This window comes from Eschscholzia californica, unplaced genomic scaffold (genome assembly GCF_041429995.1).
Source record: "Eschscholzia californica isolate CP2 unplaced genomic scaffold, dmEscCali1.0.p SCAF_1, whole genome shotgun sequence".
NCBI classification, from domain to species: domain Eukaryota; kingdom Viridiplantae; phylum Streptophyta; class Magnoliopsida; order Ranunculales; family Papaveraceae; genus Eschscholzia; species Eschscholzia californica.
Window position 1 is genome coordinate 45,382,480 of NW_028238198.1, and position 8,523 is coordinate 45,391,002.

At 36.8% G+C, this 8,523-nt stretch overlaps 1 long non-coding RNA gene across 1 annotated transcript; it reads right to left on the reverse strand.

Annotated features, from left to right (window-relative positions):
* Nucleotides 1–2,623: 2,623 nt before the first annotated feature.
* On the reverse strand, nucleotides 2,624–7,691 carry LOC147567126 (uncharacterized). The gene is made up of 2 exons (XR_015237564.1): nucleotides 7,504–7,691; nucleotides 2,624–2,780 (listed from the first exon to the last, which is right to left on the reverse strand). It is a non-coding gene; the product is annotated as an uncharacterized LOC147567126 (long non-coding RNA).
* Between the last annotated feature and the right edge of the window lie 832 nt (nucleotides 7,692–8,523).

The window sequence follows — 8,523 nt, forward strand, 5'->3', positions numbered from 1 at the left end:
CATCTGTCTGGCTATTGGATATCTAATAAACCCCCCACCTATAGATAACATTAACAACTCCACGCTCACAAAGGTCTCACAACTCATGCAAAATAACCAACGGGATGAACAGTTACTTAATATTACGTTTTCCTATGATATCATCAATAACATTAAATTCAGTGAGATGCCTACCGATGATAATGATAGTAGGCGATGGACTCTTACCAAATCAGGTAACTACTCAGTAGGATCGATGTATCACCATCTAGCAACTTCCCATCTAGCGGCTACCACTAAAGAAGTCTCGTAGAACTTTATATGGAATTTCCAAATAATTGCAAGGATCTCTCTGTTCCTTTGGAAATGTTATACAGGGTTCTTCCGGTAAGACAACGTATTGGTAAGTTTATTGAAAACTTATATGACTGTCCTTCATGCCATGCTCATGAATCTCCTTCATTGCACTTTCGCTAAAAGTATATGGTTTTATTTTAACATTATTTCCACTAATCTTTATTTTGTTTTGGACTAGATTTCTTCATGGAAAGATATTTATAACTATCAGAATAACTCTTATGTAATTAAATGCACCGCTATTTTATGGTACATATGGAAAGCATGTTGTGTTCGATGCTTTCAATGCACTATTTTTTCACCTATGTAAGTAATTGACCAAATTAGGGCTTTCTCTATCAGCTTAAATGGATCAATACTACGTTTAACCAGCATATCATTAGTAAATGGTCACCCACAGTGCAACCAATTCTAAAGATTAACATTGATGCTTCTTTAAAAAACTCCATAGAGTCATAGGTATAAGTTTCATCATACATGATCATCGTGCTCAATTTATAGCAGCGAAAACATCTACTATCAAAGCCAGAACAAGCGAAGCAAAAGCAATTTTATCGGGGGTCCGGTGGGCGGCAGAGATAAATACCAATATATATGCATTGAAAGTGACAACATCAATATTATTCATCATCTTCACCACAAAAAGGAAAACCATACAGTGGAGACATCTCCTCAAATTAAGCAAAATTTAAAAGCTCGTCCCTACATTCAGCAGTATTAGATTTGTTCACACTCACAGAACCAACAATCTTCAAACTGACAAACTAACTAAATGGGCAAGAAGACATAATCATGACAAGATCTGGAATAAAATCCCATTAGTTATTGCTTCTATGTATTGTAATTGCAAAATGGACAAGAAGACAAAATCATGACAAGATCTGGAATAATATTCCATCAGTTATTGCTTCTATGTATTGTAATTGCACTCTCCTTTATTAATGTGATTTAGTCTCTCAACAAAAAAAATCTAGAACCTGAAAACATGCCATTGATAAACGTGGTATTTCATTAATTTTCTCTTTTCACTTGTAACCTTACAAAGACTACCAATGTAGGGTATATATACCAATCTCATTTACTGCAAGGCCACCACGTCAAGTGTTTGCATGGAGGACTGGCCCAAGTCTTTCGATCCCTAAAGCAAAGTGAAAAATGAGGTCTTTTGCATACTAACAAAAACATTATAGAGATTTTTTTTTGCAATCTTATCAATTTCTTTACTTTTGCTTCATTTTTCTTTCAGGTGTCACGATCGCTGCATTACGTGCGTACACGTTATTGCAACACCAACTCCACTGTATTGCGACTCCAACTTTCAATAAATAAGTACAATACTAAATTTAAACCTAGAAAAAAATTAAATGTAAAAACACATAGTTATGTAATGCACAATTATTCAAATATAAAACTATACTGACATAAAAGAAAACTTTAATTTTAAAAATTTGTGTAACAATGAAACAATCATATAACTTAGTTTTCGCACAAAAGAACACAATGTTGAGAGACATAAAATTTAGGAAGGTAAAGAGACCATTACATTGTGGAGACCTAATTTTATAATTGAATGAAGTTATGACTCATGTAAAGAGTATTTTAATGGGTTCCAAGAGTCAAATTAGACAATACACACACCTTTTTTTGTTTTGTGGTTTGATATCTAAAGTGAGGAGACCGGCTAAAGAAAGTTTGGCCCCTCAAGCGCAGATCTGCCTAAAGAAAACAAAGATCCGCTTTTCACACACGAATCATTATGTGTCAGAAGACACGCAATCAAGAAATATTATTCTCCCAATGGCCAAAACACACGTGGTTACCATCAGAATCGGTGTCTTACCACCACATCATCTCAGTCATGCATCGTAACAACTCTCTTAACTCATATAAACTTATCGGGTTGTCCTAAAGATGGATCGAAGGTCATGAACCTTTCACCCTCACTCATTAAATTATTTTCCTAAGCTGCAAAAATATCCCACTTACTTCCGCGTCACGGTGTATTCTCTCTTTTGCAGGCTCTTCTACCACTTAAGTTCTACCAAAGCAAGAAAAACGTTCATAAATGAGATCGAAGGAACTGATTACCAAGACGATAGCCGGAAAACCACTTTCCAGCATAATCACTACCCTTGTCAGATGGTGGATCAAGCTCTGAAAGATTGGTAAAAAAAATATTTTACTTATCGTCGAAAGGATACTTCCTTTTGTTCATAGACCGTGTAACGATATTGAGATCTACCTTGTCCATAAAATAATAAAAAAAAGAAAAAGACAAATATTAAAATGTTCAGTAAAGGGGATAATTTATTTATGATCACCAAACTCAATACCCACTAATTGATCAAATCACCTATTATTGCAAGTACATATTTTCTTTAAATTTGAGGACTAGACTGGTTTGAGACATTGGGGAAGGCATGTAGTAAGACAATTCACCACACCTGCAAACCACAAAAGATGTTCAGTGATAGCATCTTTGCAACCAAACTTAGAGCAACTGTGTGATATTAATTGTTTTAAATGCAGCAACCTAATTCATGATTTGCATCTAAATTTTAATATATTCTTTTGGATCCAACAAGATTCAAACACTGGTCTTTCAAGTAAAAAACGCGTATGATCTCTTTCTCTCTAATCTACGTGTCTATTGATATCTGTTTGTGTATACGTGTGTATGTGTGTGTTTGCACAAAAGGAAAATCGCTTCTAAAACACCCAAATGAGCGATATGCCGCCAGAATGCATCTTTTTTATAAGAATTCAGAATGATCAAAGTCACTAAACAACATACACACACACACATGCGCACTTTTTGCAGCAGGTGTACAAATCCAAATTAGACAAGGTTTTCACATATATGAGACAGTAAGACACAATATGGCATAGCTCTAACTATTGGTAGTGGTCATCTTTTACCATTATTCTGTCATCATGTTTAAAAATCTTGAATATTATGCGAATTATTCTGTTGCATGGTTTTCGTTGTACTAATGAATAAGATTGTATAAGTATTTACAAACCTGATGTTCTCTAACTGCGGTTATTTTGCTCTTATTGAGACTGAAGACATCACTTTTAGGGTCCAGAGTGTTGAAAGTATCACCATCAAACATAATTACAAACACTTTTATTTCTCAAAGATAATTACAAACACTTTGCTTTATAGACTTATGACTCACAACTCAAACACTCTTTTTAACTACACCCACACTCACTCTTTATATACTCTCACTTATACACAACCTCTCAAGTTGCTTGATCTTGTGGTGATCAAATGAGAAGGGTTACATAGGTATTTATACTAGTCCTAGGATATTTCTAGAGTATGTAAGATACTTTCTAGAAGCTTCTCTAGAAAGTTGTAGAACCATTATTCTAGAAGTAGTTTTCTAGAATACAATAATAAAATAATAATCTAGATACTAGATATTTTTATAGTTAAGGATAATTCTAGAGAAAGAATTCTCTAGAAAGAACCTTCTAGAAGATGAAGGAGAGTTTGATGGTGATACTTTCAACACTCCTCCTCAACATCAACTCTCCTGGCTTTGCTCAGCTCTTGAAGTCATACCAAGCTTCTTTCGAAAATCGCCAAGCTTTGCAACGCCTAGTCCTTTCGTGAATATATCTGCTACCTGGTTCTCTGTATTGATTGCTCTCATCTCTATCTCACCTTGAAGTACCTTCTCTCTAATAAAGTGATAGTGTACCTCCACATGTTTAGTTCTTGCATGGAATACTGGATTTTCAGCTAGGCGTACCGCTGACTGATTATCACAGTATAATGTCACTGCAGAATCTGCAATCTGATGTAAATCTCTCATTAGCTGCATCAGCCATGTGCTTTCTTGAGCTGCCATAGTTGCTGCTCTATATTCTGCCTCTGTGGTTGACAGAGATACAGTTGGTTGCCTTTTGCTGCACCAAGATATGGCTCCTGAACCAAGGCTAAATGTATATCCTGTAGTTGACCTTCGTGTGTCATGATCTCCTGCATAATCTGCATCGCAATAGCCAACTACTTTACAAGCTTCACCTTTCTTGTATAAAATACCGTAGTCAATAGTACCCTTCACGTATCTCAAAATTCTTTTCACTGCTTCCAAGTGAGGCTTCTTTGGGTCCTGCATAAACCGACTTGCGACTCCGACAGAAAATGCTATATCAGGTCGTGTCAGTGTCAGGTATATTAAACTTCCTACCAATTGTCGGTACATTGTTGTGTCATTGAGGTCCTTGCCTTCTTTTGCACACAACTTAGTGTTAGGCTCCAACGGTGTTGAGATAGGCTTGCAATCTTGCATTCCACACTTTTGTAGTAAATCCTTGGTGTACTTGTGTTGACATACAAATATGCCATGGTTAGTTCGATCTACCTCAAGCCCAAGAAAGTGTTTCAATTCTCCAAGTTCCTTCATCTGAAATCTTACTGATAAGTTTTCTCTTGTTTGATGGATTTCTTCTTTGTCGTCTCCTGTGATGATTAAATCATCTACATAGACTAGTATAATTGTTAGTCTTCCTTCTCGTACTTTTATGAACAAGCTTGAATCAGCATGTGTAACCGAATATCCACTTTGAACTAAGAACTCTGCTATTTTGCCATACCAAGCTCTCGGGGCTTGTTTCAATCCATATAATGCCTTCTTCAGTTTGCAAACATAGGCTGGTTGGGCTTTGCTCTCAAATCCCCTTGGTTGCTCCATGCATATCTCTTTGTCTAATTCTCTGTGAAGGAACGCATTTTTGACGTCCATCTGCCACATCTTCCAGGACTTACTTGCTGCTAGTGCTATTAGGACTCTTATGGTTGTCATCTTAGACACTGGACTAAATGTCTCATCATAGTCTAGTCCATATTGTTGTGAGAATCCCCGAGCTACCAGTCTAGCCTTATATCTATCAATAGATCCATCAGGACGAGTTTTTACCTTATAAACCCATTTGCAAGATATTGGGTTCACATCCTTTGGCTTAGGAACTAGCTCCCAGGTTTGATTTTGCTTCAGTGCAGAAATTTCTTCTTCCATTGCTTTCTGCCACTCGACCCTTTGTGAAGCTTCTTCATAACACGTCGGTTCTATGTCCTCGGCTAAATTTGCATTATGATACTTAGGGTTAGGTTTTCTTTGCCTGGTTGACCTTCTAAGTGTTGTCTCTGCTTCTTTATTTTGTTGATTTGTTTGTCTTTCTTCTGAAGTCTCTGAGTGTACCCCAGTTTTCCGTGGACTATGTAATCTTTCTGGACTAAGTTCAGCGTCTCTGATTCCTTCTAGAGGACTTAGTTCCTCCTCTTCCTCAAGTTGTACTTCTTTTTGTTTATCTTCTCCTAACTTTTCTTGGAGCTTTTCTTCTAAGCTCTCGGAGTCGGAAGCACCACCTGTTGTGTCGTCCACCAACTTGCAGCTTCACCAAATACTACATTTCTTGATGTATGACAACAACCGGTCATATGATTGGAGCACCCAGAATCAACGATCCAATCTTCATCATAATTTACTCTTTTAGGGTCAGATGCTGCAACTACTGCTAGCTCTTCTTCATTTGTACTTGGATTTATCTTCTCTCCGGCACTCGATTCTTGGGCGGACCCAGTTACTGCCACAGTAGCATGGAAGTCCCATTCATCTTCACTACTATCTTTTTGACCACTCGAAGTTACTACATTGCCTTCGAATGGTTTCTTTTTGTACCAACAGTCTCTAGCAAAATGACCATTTTTTCCGCAATTGAAACATTCATTGTTGCGTCTTTGATCTCCCTTAGTAGACTGATATTTTTCTTTGGGAATTTGAGTTCCCTTTGATCTTAAACTCGTATCATGTGACTTCTCTGTCTTTCTTTCATATTTTGTAAAGTTTTTCCTTCCATATTTTCCTTTACTCTTGTTGTTGAAGAGTGCCTCCTCTTCATTCCTTGATGAGACTCCAAATTCTTGTTTGGACAATGTCTCCTCTTCAGCTAATAGGTTCTCTAACTCTAGTAGAGATGGTTGAGTGGCCCAGCCACGAACTGCTGTGATTGTTTGCTTGTATTTAGGTTTCAAACCCCGAACAATCAATCTTTTCATCCGATCTTCGTCGATTTTTGCCTTTGGATCTAACTCATTAATCTCTCGACACATATTTTTTATTTTAAGAAAATATTGATTGATCGACATTTTGCCTTGCGTGGTACTCATCAACTCATTTTCTAAGAGTTGGAGACGAGCTAAGTTAGTTTTAGAGAAAAGGGATGCAAACCTGTCCCATGCTGCCTTAGGTGTATCCGCGTCTTCAATATGCTCAAGTAGTTCATCCTCGATTGTAGTCTTCAGCACATATAATGCTTTTCCAGCTTTGATTCGCCATTTTCTAAGTTCATTAACATTGTCTTTTGGTGGAGTAGTGTCAATACCACCAACCACTTCCCACAAGTCTTGCCCTTCCAAGTAAGACTTGATACGTGTCTGCCAATATCTTTAGTTACTGTTGTTGAGTTTAGTGAGTCCACCAGTTGAGCTAGCAAGATCCGCCATTGCTTTGATGATGCAAAATTACCAAACTTGGTCCCAGACCAATTTTCTTCACAGTCCCAGACTGTTCTCTAAATGTTGAATAACACTTAGCGAGCCTTAACGGATAAAGAACGATCCTTGATCGTCTAGCTCTGATACCAGATTGTTGAAAAATAATGTCTTTGAGATGAGAACTTTATCTTTGAAATGTATACTTTTATTTCTCAAAGATAATTACAAACACTTTGCTTTATAGACTTATGACTCACAACTCAAACACTCTTTTTAACTACACCCACACTCACTCTTTATATACTCTCACTTATACACAACCTCTCAAGTTGCTTGATCTTGTGGTGATCAAATGAGAAGGGTTACATAGGTATTTATACTAGTCCTAGGATATTTCTAGAGTATGTAAGATACTTTCTAGAAGCTTCTCTAGAAAGTTGTAGAACCATTATTCTAGAAGTAGTTTTCTAGAATACAATAATAAAATAATAATCTAGATACTAGATATTTTTATAGTTAAGGATAATTCTAGAGAAAGAATTCTCTAGAAAGAACCTTCTAGAAGATGAAGGAGAGTTTGATGGTGATACTTTCAACACAGAGATCATTCTAAATATGTAAGAAAATATAGATTGAATCAACAATATCGGTTATACCTGGATTGAGGAGGTCGCCACATTTCTTCAGGCATTCCGTAAGACAACCTATGTCAAGTGCCGAAGCTTGTTGATTAAACATGCCTAGCATAACCAATACTACCATGAACAATACAAATACATTCATCGTCTTCATGACAATTTCACCTTAAGTTCCTTTGTCTTGTACTTTCTCTGTGAACTTCGGTGGTGGACTAAGAATTTATAGGGTTTGTATAAGAATGCTAGTGGAAGTCATTAAATGTGAGAAGAAATCTTCTCGGATAGCAAAATCTTGGAGATTTTGTTACTGAATTAAAAGGAAGTCCAAAAGATTTGCATATACATGTGTCTTTGAAACTTTATTACTGTAAAACCTTAAAAGTATAAAACCACAAAAGGTCAACCAAAGGATCCAAAAATTGCCATAATGGCCAAAAAAAAAAGGGAGTAATTTCTGGCACATGTAAGGTGGTGTTTTTTTTTTTTTATGTCTGAATCTGAATTAGCTGAATCTGAATTGGCTGAATCTGAATTGACTAAATTAATTTAGAAGTCAGATGTTTGTTTTTTAAATCTGAATTAATAAGTCTGAATTATTATTTTGACATTTATGCCGTTGTTAAATGTTTTTGAAAAACAAAACCTAAAGCGCAATTTCTCCCCCTATGGGCCTACCTTATAAACCAAAGACCAAACCCTAAATTCTTTCCCATCTTTCTATTTCATCTCTTTGTCGTCTCTCCCTAAAACAAGCGTCCTCTCTCCAACAGGAAACGTCCGGCAGTGGAGGCACAATGGAGGTCCGGCCATGAAGTCCGGCGAGGTTCAAACTCTCTCTATCTTTCTCTCTCTGTGATTCACTTTCTCCCTATCTCTGAGACCCTCTTTCTCTCTTTGAAACCCTTTATCTCTCTCTGAAACCTTTTTTCTCTCTCCATCTCTCTCTCCGATTTACTTTCTCGACAGATCTGGTGGTTCATGATTCTAGTGGTGACGGTTGGTTTCTAGTGGTGGCGCCGATTTGATTAGTGTTGTGGT